Source organism: Mustela putorius, unplaced genomic scaffold, assembly GCF_011764305.1.
Source record: "Mustela putorius furo isolate JIRA1106 unplaced genomic scaffold, ASM1176430v1.1 tig00000174_pilon_pilon_pilon, whole genome shotgun sequence".
Lineage (NCBI taxonomy): Eukaryota > Metazoa > Chordata > Mammalia > Carnivora > Mustelidae > Mustela > Mustela putorius.
The window spans coordinates 42,528,339-42,546,643 of NW_025421304.1; the positions used below are offsets into that span (position 1 = coordinate 42,528,339).

General features: G+C 57.3%; 1 long non-coding RNA gene across 3 annotated transcripts; it reads left to right on the forward strand.

The window, feature by feature from the left end:
- Positions 1-1,270: 1,270 nt before the first annotated feature.
- LOC101675509 lies at positions 1,271-13,247 on the forward strand. 3 transcript variants are annotated; one of them, XR_006605640.1, is made up of 6 exons: positions 1,271-5,285; positions 6,652-6,788; positions 10,062-10,263; positions 10,578-12,628; positions 12,731-12,900; positions 12,981-13,247. It is a non-coding gene; the product is annotated as an uncharacterized LOC101675509 (long non-coding RNA). The 3 variants fall into 3 exon arrangements; XR_006605639.1 differs by having other exon boundaries at positions 1,271-4,176; positions 5,179-5,285; positions 12,731-13,247; XR_001179664.2 differs by having other exon boundaries at positions 12,731-13,247.
- The last annotated feature ends 5,058 nt before the right edge of the window (positions 13,248-18,305 follow it).

Below are 18,305 nucleotides of genomic sequence, written 5' to 3' on the forward strand. Positions count from 1 at the left end.
CGGCGAGCGGCCGCGGGCCCCCCGCTCACGGGCGGGCTCCTGGCCCGCGCCCGTCCCCAGCGGCGGCCGGTGCGCGGCGGCGGCGGCGGCCGCTCCTCGTCGTCGTCGTCGTCGTCGTCGCCCGGGAGGCGGCCGCCCCCATCTCCCCCCGCGCCGCAGGGTCTGTCACTGCGGGCCGCCCCCCGCCGGAGCCGCCCGGGCCATGCCCCCTCCTCCGCCTCCGCCCGCTCCTCCTCCGCCCGCGGCGGCCGCGGCTCCTCCTCCTCCTCGTCCTCCGCCGCCGCCGCCGCCGCCGCCGCCGCCGCGCCTGGGCCGGCCGGCCGTTGCCGGGTCGGAGGCCGCGGGCGGCGGGCGGGCGCGTCGGGAGCGGCGGGCGGGCGCGGAGCGCGCAGGGACGGGCGGGCGCGGCGGCGGCGGCGGCGGGATCTGCGCCCGCACTCGCGGCCTCGCGCTCCGGCCTCTCCCCGCGCCGCGGACGGATCCGGGCCGAGCGCGGCCGCCTTCGCTGCTGACGGGCGCCGGGACGAGGCGCAAGTGGGCGGGGTGGCCGCCTCTCGCGACAGCCGCGCCGGCCGGGCCCGCCCCCCCCGCTGATTGGCTCGGCCGGCCCCCTCTCGGCCCGTGATTGTCCCGGGCCCCCAATCCCAGTCGCCCCCGCCGCGGCCACGCCTCTTCGGGGCTGTCGATCACGCCGGAGCCGCCCCGGCCCGCCCCTCGGTGGCCGGCGGGGCCGGCGCGCCGGAAAACCCGGGCCGGATTCCCGCTCGCTTTTGTTCCCGCAGATTTGCGCCGAGCATTGTTTGAGGCGAAAGCCGGGCGTCCCGCCCTCCCGGGCGACTCCGGGGCGTCCCCGTCGGGAGCCGGCGAGGGTCCCCGCGCAGCTGCTGCAGTGCGGCCCCGGCGCCCCGTCCGCGACGCTGTGTGACCTTGGCCGAGTCGCTTGGCCTCTCTGAGCCCCGGGCGCCTCCGCGGAAGCTCAGGGCCCTCCTTCCCGCCCCGGGGGCTCGCGAGAAGGTCGAGAGCGGAGAGCGGAGAGCGGGCCGGCGCCGGTCCGTGCGGGCCGCGCCCCGGGGAGCCATTGTGCGCCGCCGGTCCGCGAGCCGCGAGCCGGGAGCCGGGGCGGCGCAGGTGCGCCCGCGGCGGGTGCGGGGCTGCGGGCTGCGGGGCTGCGGGCTGCGGGCTGCGGGCTGCGGGGCTGCGGGCTGCGGGCTGCGGCCGGGCCCCTCCGGCGGCGGCCGTGCGTGCGGAGACCGCTGCCCCGTGCAGCCCCGCAGCCCACCCCCCGCCCGCAGGTCCCGCGTGCGGGTGTCGGTGACCCGCGCGCGGGCTCACTGGTTCACAGCCGTGGGAGCCGGGGGCGAGGGGCGCGCCCTGCCCTGCCCTCCCCGCCCTGCGGAGCTCAACCGGGTCTCGGCAGCGCGCGGGACTAAGGACCGGATCCGTGCGCCGATTTCTTCGGGACACGGTCCAGGACGCTGGGCACTTCCGGACAGGACCTTCTCCAGCCTTGGGACTTCAGGGTTGGACAGATTTTGCAGAGCCACGCTAGGGAGAAGAAAATGTGCTTCCCAATCCCTGACCCCTCTCCACTCCTTGGGCAGATTTCCCAGAGCCACTCTGGGGTTCTTAGCCAGTGACAGGAGGAGCAGGCATCCGGGTGACAGCCCCAGACATCCCAGGTGACAGCCCCAGACATTCCAGCAACCAGGTGACAGCCCCAGACATCCCAGGTGACAACCCCAGACATCCCAGCAACCAGGTGACAGCCCCAGACATCCCAGGTGACAGCCCCAGACATCCCAGCAACCGGGTGACAGCCCCAGACATCCCAGGTGACAGCCCCAGACATCCCAGCATCCAGGTGACAGCCCCAGACATCCCAGGTGACAGCCCCAGACATCCCAGCAATCAGGTGACAGCCCCAGACATCCCAGCAACCGGGTGACAGCCCCAGACACCCCAGCAACCGGATGACAGCCCCAGACACCCCAGGTGACAGCCCCAGACATCCCAGCAAGCAGGTGACAGCCCCAGACATCCCAGCATCCAGGTGACAGCTCCAGACATCCCAGCAACCGGGTAACAGCCCCAGACATCCCAGCATCCAGGTGACAGCCCCAGACATCCCAGCAACCAGGTGACAGCCCCAGACATCCCAGAAACCGGGTAACAGCCCCAGACATCCCAGCATCCAGGTGACAGCCCCAGACATCCCAGAAACCGGGTGACAGCCCCAGACATCCCAGCAACTGGGTGACAGCCCCAGACATCCCAGCAAGCAGGTGCCAGCCCCAGACATCCCAGCATCCAGGTGACAGCCCCAGACATCCCAGGTGACAGCCCCAGACATCCCAGCAATCAGGTGACAGCCCCAGACATCCCAGCAATCGGGTGACAGCCCCAGACATCCCAGCAACCGGGTGACAGCCCCAGACATCCCAGCAAGCAGGTGACAGCCCCAGACATCCCAGGTGACAGCCCCAGACATCCCAGCAATCGAGTGACAGCCCCAGACATCCCAGCAATCGGGTGACAGCCCCAGACATCCCAGCAACCGGGTGACAGCCCCAGACATCCCAGCAAGCAGGTGACAGCCCCAGACATCCCAGGTGACAGCCCCAGACATCCCAGCAATCGAGTGACAGCCCCAGACATCCCAGCAATCGGGTGACAGCCCCAGACTTCCCACCATCCACGTGACAGCCCGAGACATCCCAGCAACCCAGTGTCAGCCCCAGACATCCCAGCATCCAGGTGACAGTCCCAGCCGTCCTAGCAACCAGATAACTGTCCCAGACTCCCTAGCAACCAGGTGACAGTTCCCGGCATCGCAGGAACTGGGTGACAGCCCAAACATCCCGGCATCCGGTGAGAGTCCCAGGCATGCCAGCGTCTGGGGGACAACCTGAGGCAGTGTAACACCCACATGGACAGCAGGAAAGTCTGGCCTCATTGGGTCTTCCTGCCCCACGTCCCCAGTACAGACTAATTTCTATGAATAATGAACCCTTGTTCTCTTTGACCTCACCTTTTCAAGTGATTCCAGGAGAGTAGCCACATTCCAAAATTTATGATATGTGGAAGTAAAGCAAGGTGAACATCAAGGTGAGTCAACACCTTTGCCTTCTCTTGGTTAATTAGGTCACTCGGAGCGGAAGGATCTCGGGGCCTCCAGCACGGAGGGTTCCTCCAATCCAGCCCAGCCAGGCTGTGAAGCCCCCAGGTCATCAAGCTGACCCATCTTCCAGTCCCAGCTCTGGCCAGCTGTGGGACCTCGGCCACTCACTCAAGCCTCCATCAGTAGAAGGAAGCCAGGACCCCACTCCCAGCCAGCAGTGGGTGTCAGAGGGGCTAACAGGGGCTCTGGACAGCTGGGACAACTGAGCCACACGTACCAGGAGGCCTCCTCTTGCCTTCTTGCCACTTTTGAGTGTGCTATTTGCTATTGAATGCCTGTACTGGCCAGAACGGTGAGGTCCCCAAAAGGCCATGTCCACCCAGAACCTCGGGATGGGACTTTTTTTGCAAATAGTGTCTTTGCAGATACACTTTAGGTAAGAATCAAATTGACAGTGTCCCTTGTAGCAGGAAGGCACAAGCAGAGACTTGGGATGGGGGACACCACGGAAGACAGAGGCATAGGGAGGAAGGACCCTCCCTTTGAGCCTGTGGAGGGAGCACAGGCCTGCGGCTGTCCCACTGCAGAAGAACACTTCCGTCGTGTGAAACCCCAGCCGGCGGTCGTTTGCTACGGCTGCCCCCAGCTGCCGCCTGGACGCTTCTGCAGCGCCGTGCGATTCAGCCCCACGGACGGTGAATCGCAATCCTGCAGGACCAGACCCCGCTAAGGACGTGGGCCCCTCCAAGAGGAATGAAGCCCAGCTCCTCTGCTTTAAGGAACAGACGGCCTGCACTCCCGTCTCCAGAGCAGATAGCCCACGCGCCTGCAGGAGCTTTCTCTTGGCCTACTGTCCTCTTCCTGGGAAGCAGCCGGGAGCCTCCCAGAGGCAAGAGCGGACGCTGACCTGCCTGCCCCTCCCAGCACAGTCCCTCGGCGCTGGCCATGAGGCTGTGGTTCTCTTAGCCTGCTGCTGCCCTCACTCCCACCTTGGGCTCCTTCCCTAAAACAGCCTCCAGCTCTGAGGGAGCTGGTCTCTCTCCTTCTGTCTGCAAAAGGTGACCCCTGGCTTCAAGTGGGATTTGAACATTTCTCCACCGCCTTCAAAGTGGGGGGCCTGAGGATCCATGGGAGGGGGCTGGAGGGCCGGTGTGGGGTAAGTCAGACAGCACGGTGTTCCTCCACACCATCAGAGGCGTTCTAGGTAAAAGGGAAGCAGGCCACGAGTTGAGACCAGGAGAGATTCCCAGTAAGACGCTGAGTGGAAGAGCAGGTTCACGCCCAGGAGTGGACTTACCCGCCACGTGCCTAACTCCAGCCGGGGTCTCCCAGTGCCGTGGGCCCTGCCCTCGGGAGCTCACGGTCTAGGTCTAGAGCAGAACAGTATGTCTATGTTTTCCGTAGAGCTGGAATGGAATATACATTAATACTATTTTAGAGAAAGAGAGACAGGGAGAGACTGGGAGTTCACCCCAAATGCCCCAAAGAAACGAGTTTTGCAATGAAGGTGTGATGTGCCTGGGACGACTTCCTGCGGCTGGAACGGTGACAATGGTGACCCTGCTGCAGCGGCAGGACCAGGGTTGAGGCCAGAGCTCGGCCGCCAGGTCCAGTGCCCGCACCCCACCGGGCCCCTGTCACCCCACTTCTCCCTTGTGACTCGTTCACAAGCCAACCCTAGAACAGGAGCCTCGAGACCGCGTTGTGATAGGAAAATGAAAAGAGGGTTAGGGTGGAGACTCCCTTTAAGACAAGAGCTCCCCGAACAGTCAGGGACCACATACACACACAGGCTGGGTGCGGGGGTCCTAAGGGTTCAATGAGGGGTGGGCGTGGCCTCCAGTTGGAGACACCTACTGAGTTTCATTTTTCCTTTGTCCAAGGCCCCACCTTTCTGAGACAGAAGACAAGGGCCCCAAGCCCCTTACGTGCAGGCCTTGAGAAGTGAGGTCCCTACTCTTACTGACGGGAGCCTCTCCCGGTGCCTCAGCTCCTGAGCGCCTCGTGCGATCGCCGCAGCTCTCAGCCGGCTTCTGAGCTGCTGCTGTTCCATTTTACAGATGCCGCCCAGTCACCGTGGGCCCAGGGCCGTGCCGTTGGTGTGTGTGGGAACCACGCCCTGGCCTGTCAGTTGCCCAGACTGTCCGTCCCGGAGGAAAGCCCGAAGGTGAGCTGTCATTTGTTCGTTATTTCTGCACACCAGAGACTGGTCACATATGTGGCAGCCGGTTTCTCCCAGCCTGGACTTTGCTGACCGAGTCCACCTGGAGTCGTAAATGGGCGGTCGTCCCATTCGCGCCTGGCGCGGTTTGTACACAGCTGCACATTTACCTCCAGGGAGGACCTGCTTTCCTGGATGTCTTTGACCTTTGGCTAGGTGCGGCATTTCCACAGCAGTGACTTGCCCTGGGCTCTTATTTAAGATGGACATTCCTTAGCCTGACCCCAGGTGTGGAGTCAGACTCCCAGGGGCTGAGGTCTGGCACTCTGCATTACGCTCGCTTTTGGGTAACCCCCATCACCCTGATATTTGAAAATGACGTTGGGGAGTAGAGGTTTGGCTTTCAGACATGTAGCCTGCTTCTTTGGACCAAGAGCAACCCCCACAATAATCGCTTAGGTCGGGATCCCAGGCCTGCGCGAGCTCAGGGACCTTCCCTCCTCCTTTCCAGCCGGGGAAGCCGAGGCTTAGAGAGGTCACACCACCAGGGACTCGTGGGTTCTCGCTAAGTCCCGAGCCCTATTTCTTTTGTGTGTTTGTTCATTTTTCACATTTTCCCCGTTCTCACATCACAGTTATATCTCTAAAAGCCCACAATTAATTCCCTGCTGCTTTTGGTTTTGTGTGTTTTGCTTATCTGTCTACTGTGGGAGTTCTCCAGCACACCCAAGTCATTTGACTGGTATAGTGGTTGCCTGTGTCCCTGTCGCCCAGCTTCCCTAACCATGGTTCATCGGTTGCTCTCACGCCACCCCGGCACAGGGGCGTTTTTCTAATGGACTATTTAAAAGCAAATAAATTCAGGGTTTTATACACATATAAGTCATAATATACATATATATTAGTGCTATTTTGCCTGATTATGGGGTAATACATACTCCTGGTATAGAGATTATATCTCGCTAAAAGACAATATAGAAGTCACAAATAATCTCACTTCTTGGTCATAACCAACGTTAGCATTCTAAAATACATCCCTCTAAACACTGTTGTATTCACATGTGTTCACGCACACCTGTTTTTACAGAAGTGGCATCCTCCGCAAAAATAGGGCTGTTCTCCGCATTGTGATCTCCTTTTTTCCATTTAACAACATATCGCAGAGGTCTTCCCATGTCACAGACTCTCTCCTAAGTCCCGTTTTTCAAGGGCAGCCCAGAATCCTGTTGTTTGGATGCACTGCCGTGTTTCCTACTAATCCCCTATAGCTGGGCATTCAGGTTGTTTCTGTGCTTTGCTGATAGAGTTTCGAAAGGCAGTTCTGCTTCACCCGGACCTTGCACCAGGCTGAAACCCGATCTACCTCCTCTAGATCCACTGGGTGTTTCTGAGAAGCACAAGCAGGGCTAACGTGCAGGAACTGGATTTCTTCCCAGCACCATCCCAGGCAAGGCTTTATTGCCCAGCTTGACGGCTCAAGACGCAGGACACACCCAGACTCAAGTCCAGGTGAAAAACACATTCCAAAGGCAGATAACCTATTGTCTGGGTGAGGAGGGGTAACTCTAAAATATGGGAGGATTCTTTTTAAGCAAACACACCAGAGCTCGCCAGATCAAGTAGCGCTCCCTCCTTCAAGGTGCTCACCCCGGAAGGTAGTGCTCCTGTTGTGATAAAACTGTGATTGCCTGAAAATACACCCATGAACTCCTCTTTCACACCGTTGTCTCCACAGTCCGTGTAAGAAATTTTTGGAGACGCTGTAGGCAGGAAAGTCTTTGTGCTTTGAGGTGGATTGATATCTGGAAACAGCCTCTGCTTATGAAACAAAATGAAAACAGCAGAGTCCACTATGTCTGGTTTGAGCAGAAACAGTGTTATTAAATTACAACAGGGACTCAGAGTCTTTGGAAGGGTCGGAGACCCAGATGTGGATGCCATTTTTGTATCTTTTTTTTTTTTTTAATGAGTTGCCTGTTCATGCCTTTTGCCCATTTTTCAATCAGGTTTTGCATCTTTGTTTCTGTTGATTTTTATTTATTTATTTATTTATTTATTTATTTAATTTAAAGATTTAGTTTTAGAGAGCTGGGGAAGGGGCATGAGCACGGAGAGGGGCAGAGGGAGAGAATCAAGCTGAGTGAGGAGCCCAGCATGGGGCTCTATCCCACAACCCATGAGATCATGACCTGAGCTGAAACCAAGAATTGGATGCTTAACAGACTGAGCCACCCAGGTGCCCCCACATCAGTTTTTAAGAGTTTTTCATGTATTAGAGTTACTAGCCCTTTATCTGTGATTTATGTTGAAAATATTCTGTTCCAGTTTGTCTCTTGCTTTTGACTTTAGTTATGGTGTTTTTACCTTGAAAAAGTATTTATATGATCATTTATTACATCTGTATTTTTAGTTATAGTTAGGAAACCCCTCCCTAGAGCATGTGTGTTCTTATATTATGTATAGGATCTCATTTTTTTCATATTTAGATCCCTAACCCATTTGGAGTATATTATTTATTTATTTGGGAGAGAGAGAGCACACATGCTTTCATGCACAAGCAGGGAGAAGAGGGACAGAGGGACAGGTAGAATCTTAAGCAGGCTTCACACTCAGCACAGAGCCCAAGGCAGGGCTTGACCTCATGACCCTGAGACCATGATCCAAGCTGAATCAAGAATGGAATGCTTAACACACTGAGCCACCCTGGCACCCCTGGAGTTTATTCTTACATGTAATATGAGGTGTTTGCTTTTGAAGCCCAGTTTTATTTTTAATTACACCAGGGTTGCAAATTAACATGCTCTAAAGAGGTCAGGAAAAAGTAAGATGGATGGAGTAATATAATAGAGGGAGGGTTATAGCCAGTCAGGATTATATTAAAAAACCACACAGACACTGGGGGACCTGAGTGGCTCAGTCGGTGAACCGTTTGCCTTCGGCTCAGGTCCTGATCTCAGGGTCCTGGGATCAAGCCCCACATTGGGCTCCCTGCGCAGCGGGGAGTCGGCTTCTCCCTCTCCCTTCCCCTCTCCTCCTCTTGTGATCTCTCTCTCTGTAATAAAGAACCAAAATATTAATAAATACATACATAAACACACACAGTGGGTGTGTTAGTTTCCTAGGGCTGCATATATAAATTATCACAAACTTTGTGGCTTGAAGCCTTAGAAATGGATCCTTTCACAGCCTTGGAGGCTGGGTATTTGGAATCGTAGGGCCGGTGGGGCAGCTTGGTACGCCTTGGCCTGTAGCCATACCACTCCAGCCTTTGCCTCCATCTCCATGTAGCCTTCCTATGCCTGTGCCCAAGTGTCCGTTGTCTCGCAGGGCCCCCAGGCTTTGGGTTCAGGGCCCGCCCGATCCAGTTGACCTCATCTAGTGTGCATACATCTGCAAAGACCCCATTTCCAAATAAGGTCACGTTCCTAGGTGCCAGGTAGACATGGGTTTTGGGGGGACACCAGCCCAAACCAGTGAGGGAAAGGTGGTGCTGTCTGGGGCCCCCACAACCTGTGTGCTGAGAGCGTGGGGACCCTCGCGGGGCTCTACTGCTGCTGCTGGGGTCATCCGCGCCCAGCAATGAAGAGTTGCTATATTGGGTCACTTGTGCTTCATTCGGAAGATCAGTTTTGAAAATCTCTGATAGCCTGTCACGTTAAAATGCCCTGAAAAAAGGAAAAAAAAAATCTGGCCAACCAAGTGTGACCTAATGGACGGCCTGCCCCACAGTCTGCAGAAGACAGGCTTGTTCAATACGAATATTTGTGTTTCCCCTCGGAGGCCAGGTCTGTTTTGTTTTTTCTTTCAGGGTAAGGGGCGAATTTCTACAAATTCCTCTGCGCCCCAGAAAGTGCCATTTCATACCAGAGGGGGAGGAAGATGGTTCTTCCCTGCCATGAGATGGGGGAAGGGGACTCTCTTGCAGCTCTCCCTGTAAGACCTCCCAGGGTAGGCAGAATTCCAAGGATGCCTCCCCTTCCTCCCCTCTGCCAGGATTCGCAGCCCCTGGTTATCCAAACACTAATTTAAGTGAAGAGATTATCTGGGTGGGCCTGGCCCAATCAGGTGAACCTTAGAAGTAGAGTGTTTTCTCGGGCTGGTGGCAGAAGGGGGTGTCGGCGATGTCAGAAGGGTCAGGAGGATGGGACATGTCAGCACTGTTTGTAAAGCAGACAGGGCCGTAAGGGAAGGAAGCAAAGGTGGCCCTGACCTCCAGCCGGCAGAGGACACAGGGAGCTCAGACCTTTGGCCTCAAGGAAGTGGATTCTGCCACACCTGCTTGTGCTTGTAAGCAGATTCTCCCCCTGGCAAGAACCCAGCCACTGGCACCTTGATTTCTGCCCCTGAGACCCTGAGCAGAGATCCTAGGTGGCGTCTCTTCTGATTTCTGGCGTGGGCAGCTGCCAGCTGTTACGTGGGTGCTGTTTCCGGCCTCTGAGTTTGGGGTAATGGGTTCTGCAGCCGCACAAATTAACATACCTCTGCTCCTGGGGAAGGTCTGAGGGTGGGGATGCTGGGAATGATGAGGGGGATGAAGGTGTGGGGTCGGACAATGCCGTGGTCCCCTCCCCTGGCTCCTGCGCGCATTCAGCCTCCCACCCATGAGAACTTCAGGCCCCTGCAAAGGCACAGAGGCACCAAATGAACTCGGCTTGCGGTGTCCTCGGTGGCTTCAGAGGTTGATGGGAATCAGATGCATGTCCTCTCTTCTTGTGCTCGAGCTGTTACTGAAGACGAGGGAGCCAGGTGGTTCTAACCACATTTTATCCTGCTGTTTTATAGGTTTTTAGGACCCGGAGCAATCTTGCTAAAGTCCTTTAACATAACAAATTGCGTCTTCAGAGTAACATCCCAGAAAATTGCATTCTGCCCCCCACTCCCGAAAGAACCAAGCAGCAAAGGCTTTTGCTCTAGGTGCCCCTGGCTTGGGGGCCAGGAGCTCCTACCTCGTTGACTCGGAGATGGTGGGCGGAGCAGGTGCTCGGTAAGCACTAGCAGGTGGCGTTCGGGTCCTCAGGGGGAATGCTTCTTCTAGCTCACCCCACCCCTATGCTGTGAAGCCGCCTGCCCCGGAGCTCCTCCCCCAAGAGCAGTTTCCTCGTCACAAAGGTGAGGACCAGAGAAGGGACCCTGCCTGCACAGGTGTGCCACCTGGGGACAGATAACCACTGCCGGTGCCGGGCCGGGGAGGAGCCCTGAGCGCTGAGGGGCCACGTGGGCGGCAAGTACGAGGTTGCGGGTGGGGGTCCGGTCCACGTGGAGCAGGGCCGTTCATGGAAACCATTTCGTCTCTGACAGATTTGGGGATTCATGTGTCCAAGAAAACCCTCAGGCGGGCTGAGGAGAGACGAGGCCCTGCGTCAGCGGCGTCTGGCGGACAGCGGGTGTGAGGAAGGAGAAGGGCGCGTCTGAGGCCCCGACTGAGGCAAGGCTGACCCGAGGCCACGGGAGCAGGGGTGGGGGGTGGGGTCTGATCTTGGAAGAAGACGTCTTTGTGCCTCTGAAGGGGGCAGGTGTGGTCCTTTATAATCCCTCCCCGAGACAGCAGGCTGGCACAGTCTCTGTTAGGGGTCGTGTCCCCCAAAAAAGACGTTTTGGAGTCCTTATCCCTGGTTCCTGGGAATGTGACTCTATCTGGAAGTAGAGTCTTTGCAGGTCTCACGGGCGGAGACAAGGTCACGAGGGTGGTCCCAATCCACGGACTGGCGCCCTTCCGGAAGAGGAGACAAGGCCACGGTCACGTGACGACAGGGGCGAGGAGCCCCGAGAGCTGGAAGGACCTCCCGTCGAGCCTCCAGAGGGAGACAGACCCTGCACCACCTTGACCCTGGGCTCGTGGCTCCAGAGCTGAGAGAGAACAGCTTTCTGCTATTTTAAGCAGCCCCCGCCCCACAATTCTCCCTTGTTGGTGCCTAGCCAATTCCGTGGCTTGCCCACGGAAGCCTTCCCAAAGCCATCTTCCCTCTGGTGGACCAGACAGGTTTAGGGCAGGAGCTGCTGCGGAGGTCGGAGGTCGGAGGGAGCAGATTCTCGTCTTGGCTCTCACCCCCAGCTCGCAGTGTGTCTCCCGTGTCCCCCCTCCCTTCGCAAAATGGAGGTAGAAGTATCTGCTTCAAAAGGCGGCTGGGGAATGAGAGGAGATCTTGCTCAGCAGGGCGTCAAGAAGTGGGGGCTGGTGGCCCCTCTAGGAGCATCTTCCTCCTGTGTCCTGATGAAGGTAGGGGTCCCACACCAGGCTTGGAGCTGGAAACAGTAGAGACGGCCAGCGGGAGAAGACTGCCACGTCGCCTGGACTCTGAACGAGCTCTTGATGCTGAATGAGGCCCCCTGACCTTAGTGTGCGTGGTGTGTGTATGTGTGTGTGTGCACAGCACAGAAAATCCCCAGGTTGGCCCAAGCCATTTCCGTGTCACAGAACAGAAACAACAGGATGTTATCACACCTGCTGTCATTTATCCAGTGGGTTTGGTGCACAGGGACCAGAGTCTCAAGTCACTTTTAAAGGACAGGCAGCTAGCGAGTGCGGAGCTAGGCCTCAAGGCTGGGCTCACTCTGTGCCTCCTGCCAAGCACGGCCAAGCTAAAGGTTTTGGCACCCAAAGCAGGAAAGGCAGAAATGCCAGGGGACAAAGCACTTTCATGCCTCATTTAACCCTGTGACATGCCTTTGAAATCAATAGATCCTTATCCTCACCTGGCAGAGGAGGCCGTCAGGCCTTGAGGAAAGAGAGCAGATGCTGACAGAGCGGGACCTGAGCAAAGGCTTCCTGGTCCCCAGTCCTGCTCCTCCTGTCCCCTCCAGGATGGCACAGCTGGAGGCCAATCATAAGGAAGGTCCTCGTGGAGTGTCCCTTCCACTCGGCTCAGGTGACCTGGTGTCATGGAGCTCGCAGCCCTTGTGGGGACCTGCCGGAGGATGGGTACTTTGTATGGTTTCTCCTGGTCCTGCTTTCGCAGGTGAAGAGGCTGAGTTCCCTCTGCACACAGCCAGCAGCACGGACCCCCGTCCTGGCCACTGTGTGGCCCTAATCATGTCAGAGGTTTCCAGACCAAGTGGAAGCCTCACCATCACGTGTGGACCACCACACGTGTGTCGTGCTTGTGGGTGCCATGTGTGTTTGACGTCCGCTTCCGGTCTTGTTTGAAGAGTTGTTTCTATAGCTGGTGTTTCTTTAAACCACTGGTCCACATGTCATGTGTGTGGTTCTCCTCATGCATGGGCTCCTTGGTGCTGAGACTTTCTCTCTTCCGTGCAGGGACAGCACGCCACACGGACATCTGTACGGAACCATCAGAGCTGAGCCTGGTTATGAAATGCGCAAAGGCTGTGCTAGCACATCCCAAGGGAAGGTCAGTCCCACCGACACGCGTCTGTTAGAACCTGAACTAAATTCTAAGCTCCCTGAGAACGGGGACTGGGTCTGATACGTGTTTGTAACTTTGGGTTTCCAGCTCTAGATGGACGCCTTACATAGACACTGGCTAAAGTTTGCTGATGGTTGTTCCGACGTCCCAAATAAGTTTTTGCAATGCTTCGTCCGAAGGTCTCCCTTCTCTTCTGTAAAGACGGTGGTACCACGCCAATTTCTCCAATTAGTACAGCATCTTGTCTATCAGAGACGGTCTGTTTTGTGTAATTATGTTTCTATCCTCATGCTTGTGGAGAGGAATTTTTCCCAAAGTATTGTTAATATTTCCTTAGAACACACTGCGAGCCCCAGGATGGGAAAGACTTGATTTGGAAGAGAATTTGGGGGTCACATGAGGTTAACTTCTTAATTAGAAGATGAGAAAAAAGGCAGAGGAGCCATTGGGGACCCCCCCGGCCGACCCACGCACCGGCCTGCCTTGGGGAGCGGACGGCCGCCGTAGAGAACAGTTGTGTGACTCGCACATCTTCGTATTTCTGGTCACCTGTCTTTGACTACGTCTTTCTATATCAAGTGTATGATAAAGTTTAATGGTAATATGTTCTGTTCACCATTCCTGCATGCTTCTGACCTTAGCATGTGGCGTTACCCACGTAACCCGCTAACTAGCAGCTTAAAAAGCCAAAAAGTCCTGAGATAGGAAGGCTCCAGAGTTGGTTATGCTGTGGCTCACAGACACCACTGGGGGCCCGGCCTCCTCTGTCCTTATAATATGCCATCCTCGGGGCGTCAGCCTTGACCTCGTGCTGGTTCTCCTCATGCTCACAAGTGAGTGCAGCCGTTCCGGGCATCACATCCAGCTTCCAACAGAAGGAGAAAGATGATCTTTCTTTGTGTATCAATTTTTTAAAAGATTTTATTTATTGGGGCGCCTGGGTGGCTCAGTGGGTTAAAGCCTCTGCCTTCAGTCCAGGTCATGATCCCAGGGTCCTGGGATCGAGCCCCACATCGGGCTCTCTGCTCTGCGGAGAGCCTGCTTCCTCCTCTCTCTCTGCCTGCATCTCTGCCTACTTCTGATCTCTGCCTGTCAAATTAAAAAAAAAAAAAAAAAGGAATCTTCAAAAAAAAAAAAAGATTTTATTTATTTGACAGACAGAGATCACAAGCAGGCAGAGAAGCAGGCAGAGAGTGGAGGAAGCAGACTCCCTGCTGAGCAGAGAGCCCGATGTGGGGCTCGATCCCAGGACCCTGGGATCACGACCTGAAGCGAAGGCAGAGGCTTAACCCGCTGAGCCACCCAGGCGCCCCCTTTGTGTATCAATTTTAAGGAGAAGAAATCTTTCACTGAAGCCCCTGGGCTCCTTGGCTAGGTGTGTCCCATGTCCCTGCTGAAAGTAACCACAAACAAGGGGACTAGTGCCATCGTGATGGCCCCTGACCCATCAGGATATGCCTTCTGCCTGTCCTGCAGTCCACGGACGTGCGGAGTATTTGGAAGTCGGAACACGAGAAGGGTTCTGTTTGTGGAGGAGGCAGCGAGGCTTGGGAGGTCAGCAGTCCCATGCCGTCGTGCCAGATTTCTAACTGCCATGTGTCCGACCCCAGCTGTGTCACCACAAGGCCGTGCGGCCATGCTGCCTGCGGGGTGGGCGGGGTGGGGCTCCTCTGACGACAGACCAGGCTGTCATCAGCCTCGACCCTCATCGTGGGGGCCGTCCTGCTCCGAGAGAGCCAGCCTCCGGTCACATCTGTGCTCTGTAATCGGGCATTTCACAGCTGGGCACCTATGGCCAGCCCAGACGACCCCCTGGGCACCTTCCAGTCTTGTCGAGGCCCCGTCCGCCCCGCTCATCTCCTTGCCGGCGGGGATGGACTTTGCGACCTGTCGCGGGCACTCTCTGCCTTCCTAACCCCACGGCCGGTTCTCCCAGAGGGAGGGAAGGGACTTGGCTCTTTGTCCCCGTGAGCCCCTCTGGGAGGTCTGAGGGGCTGTCTGTGGTGAGAAGGGAGCCCTCCCCCGAGATTATCTCACTGTCACTGGCCCATTGCCACCGACAACCAAGGGGCCGACGCCTCCACGACAGCCTCTTCCTCCTCCTCCCTCCCTGGGCATGCGCGTGGCACTGTCCGTGCCCCTCCTCGGCCCTGTGGTGACGGTGCCAGCGCCGCCTTCGTTGTGTCTGGGTTCACTCACCGTTGGCTGTGTCAGAAACGAGAGCGCACTGGGAGAGCCCAGGGCCTAGGGCTGGTCCGCGGCTACACGGCCCTGGGCACACCACTCCGTCTCCCTGCACCTCCCTTTTCCTCTCTGCATAACGGGCTGCTGTGGGGCTCGGGGACCGTGGGTACAGCAGCCTGCAAGTGTCTGGTGCCTACGAGCAGTGGCCGTTTCTCCCGGGGGCAGCGGTGCGGCCGCAGCGGGTTCGCATGGAGCCCGCCGATCTCCTAGGGGTCCCCTGGCATCTTGGCGTGCTCTGGAAGGAGAGCTGAAATTGTCCTCCGGGGACGCTTCCAGGCCTGTGCACTTGCTCGCCCTGAGTGAGGAAACCGAGAAAGCAGCCCCAAATGTGTGTTCCGGGGGGGCGGTGCCTTCACTCCCTGTGATTGTTCTAACAAATAACGCACAAGACTCCGGAGCTTAAGACAACACAGATACCTGTTGCCGCATTCTAGAGGTCCGGCGTCTGACACGGGTCTTACAAGTTTAGAAATGGTGAGACTGGGGCCCCCAATAACCAGAAATGTTCGGGGGGCAGGTGTGGGTCCCACTGGGCAAAGACCTGGTCCTGCGAGCACAGGGCCACTACGGGGACAACACAGTTCTGGGTCCTTCTCCCCGTCAAGGCTGCGGTCGCAGGCGCGGACGAGCATCCTTCCCCGGTCCCTGAGCACTGTGCTGGTCCAGGGAGGCGAGGGTGGCGGTGGATGTGTTTGGACAGTTGGCGGAGATTCTTATCAAAGGCCCCGAAGAGTGCGTAACCTCCTGAACTGACTCACCACATTTTGCACAAAAGCCTGTGCGCATGTTTAAAAAGCGGACGGTATACGGCTTCCGCGGTGTCTCTGAAGGTGTCTCCGAAGGAGTCTGAGGCCCGAGGGGCATTTCATAGAGCTGGGAGAGCATCGTTTGGAGCTCAGGCTGCGTTCGGGCTGTGGCGGTGTCCTTGACCTCTCGGGGCCTCAGCTTCCATCTCCCGGACAATGGGACCATCCTGCCCCCCTCCGATGGTTGCCATGGACGCACATCCTGGCGCCTGGAGGAGCTCCGCGGGTGGCGGCGATGCCCAGGACCATGCCCAGGACCAGTGAGGCTGGGATATGCTGACTCCATTCTTCTCTGTAGGGCTGCATCGGCTGCCCTGGGTTCCCGGCCACCAGTTTCCCCAGCAGCCTTTTCTTTGTTTGGAACGGTTTCTTGGGGTCTCCTAGAGAAAGGATTCTCAGCTGAGTTCCAGCAAATGAGCACGGTCCCACCCCCTGCTTGGAGGGCTCCCAGCTGCTCCCTTGGCTGCCCAGCTGAGAAGAAGTGATGTCAGGAATGTTTATCTCTTGGGGAAGCTGGAGACTCCTTTCAGCCAGACGAGAAGACACCATGAAAAGGGGTGCAGGGGGCTTGCCAAAGCATCCTTGCGTGGGGCTGTGGGAGCATCCGTTTCCTACATCTGCCTCCAAGAGGGCCTGCGGTCCTGGGCTGCTGGGGTGGGTCTTGGTTTTCTCAGCCTGATTGTGTTCATTTTATCCCATAGAACACGTTAGTGGCTCAGGACCAAAGGGGCTGGGGAGGGGGGCTCCAGCCCTAGCTCCCAGCCTTTCGGTAGCCGCGTGAGGGGCCCTCTCTGGGCTCTACAGAAGCCCTCTCTTCCTGGCCAGTAGGGAGGTGGCACTGTCCTTAGATGCCCCGTGGCATGAAGACGCAGGGACCGCAGCGAGGCTCCTGTCTGCACAGAACAGTTAGGAGCCTCTGCTCTGGACTCACGCTAACCAGAGCTTGAAACTGGGCTCCAGCCTGGCGGGGAAAATTGCTCAGTCTGTCTTGAGTCTCAGTTTTCCAATCTGCAGAATGGCAACAGGAAAGATTTCCTGCCGCCACATGTGATCATGAGCCCCAGTGGGTCCCCGTTGTAGGGTGTTCAGCAGAGGTAAGCGCGGACCCGTGGACGGTGGCAGGGAGCAGGAACCCCTGGGACGTTAGTCACGTGACTATGAGATCAGAAAGTCGGAAAGCGCAGGGAAGAGAACCCACAGCGCCGACAGCCCTGGTGCCCGGAGACGCACGCCGCTAGCTTGTGTTCCGCGTCCCTCGGGCCTGTTCGTAGGCTCGCGCGGTTCACAGACTGGGATCGCTGCCGAGTGAGCACAGCGTACGTCTGGATGTGCGTGCTCGTTTTCCTGAGGACTGGGCGTGATGTCGCGTAACCCACTTCTTTTAAACTTAAAAATGTATCGAGAACATTTTCTCCAAATCATTCCGTTTCACCAGATTGCATATTTTCCCACACTTTGATGTTTCTGAAATAGGGATGTGTTTTAGAATCATTGTCAAAAGAAACGTGCCAGCTGCTGCTTCTCTCTCTCTTTCCCCTGAAGGGGGTTACGGGATGGGTGATCCGGTGACAAACGACAGTGTCTCAGACTCAAAGCAATGGGGCATTCTGAAGATGTTTCTGGAAGACCACGGCGTATTCTTTGGTGCCTTTGCCATAATTAGCTTGATTGACCCCTATTTTTGAATGCTTTAGCTCCTTTGGCTTCTTGGTGTTATCAACAATGCTGAGGGGAAAAAAACCCATACAGCAGGAAATGCAATCAGGTGTGTCACTGACCCAACAGGAGAGGCTGGATGGAGAGGTCAAGGTCACCGCCAGCCGGTGGTGACCGTCAGGGAGGAAGGTAGGAAATGAGTAGCTCCCGGTGTCTGTTCCTCAAGGTCAGCCCCTCCTTCGCGGCTGGCTGGGGTGCAGAGCGGCCCTGGGCGGGAGCAGTGACACCCCACCCTATGGAATCGTGGTGCTGGCTTCAGGACGGGGAGCTCACCACATGGGCTTCCCCTTCCCCACGCGGAACAGAAGGCACGGAGAGAGGCCCCTTGTCAGTGCCAGGCACCGCTCGCTCCTAGTCCACGTGCTCCAAGTCAAGGGAGGAGACGCTTTCTCCTTTTCCGGAGTTCCGTCTCATGCCTACGTTTCGGGTAGGATGCTATTTTTAAGTGCCTGGCTCTGTGGGTTTGTACACCCCAAGGGAGGAGGGGGACCCGACGCAGGGCAGGGCTGGGCAGGCAGCAGGCAGGGGAGCGGGCGGGGGGCTGCATTTGTTCTGCTCTGACAATGAGGCTGCGGCTGTCACACCCACGGCCGACATTAGTCACATCCTGCCTTGCCTTCCCCAGCAGCTCTGACACATGAGGCCACATCCCACTTCTGGAAAGGGTCCCACTCCGACTGTAAGGGTGCTTCTGGGCCACACTTCCTGTGTTGGGTCCTATCCCAGCACGTGATGCCCAGCTGGGTCACTCTGTCACCCTGGATTTGAGGCTTGACGCTTGCTAGCCATGTTGGGTTCCGGGTGGGGGTCACGGGGTGGAGACGGGCACGTTTGCAGAACAGAAAGGAAGGATGGATCCCTGATGGCAGGTCAGACGGGAGCAGCCCAGCGCCCAG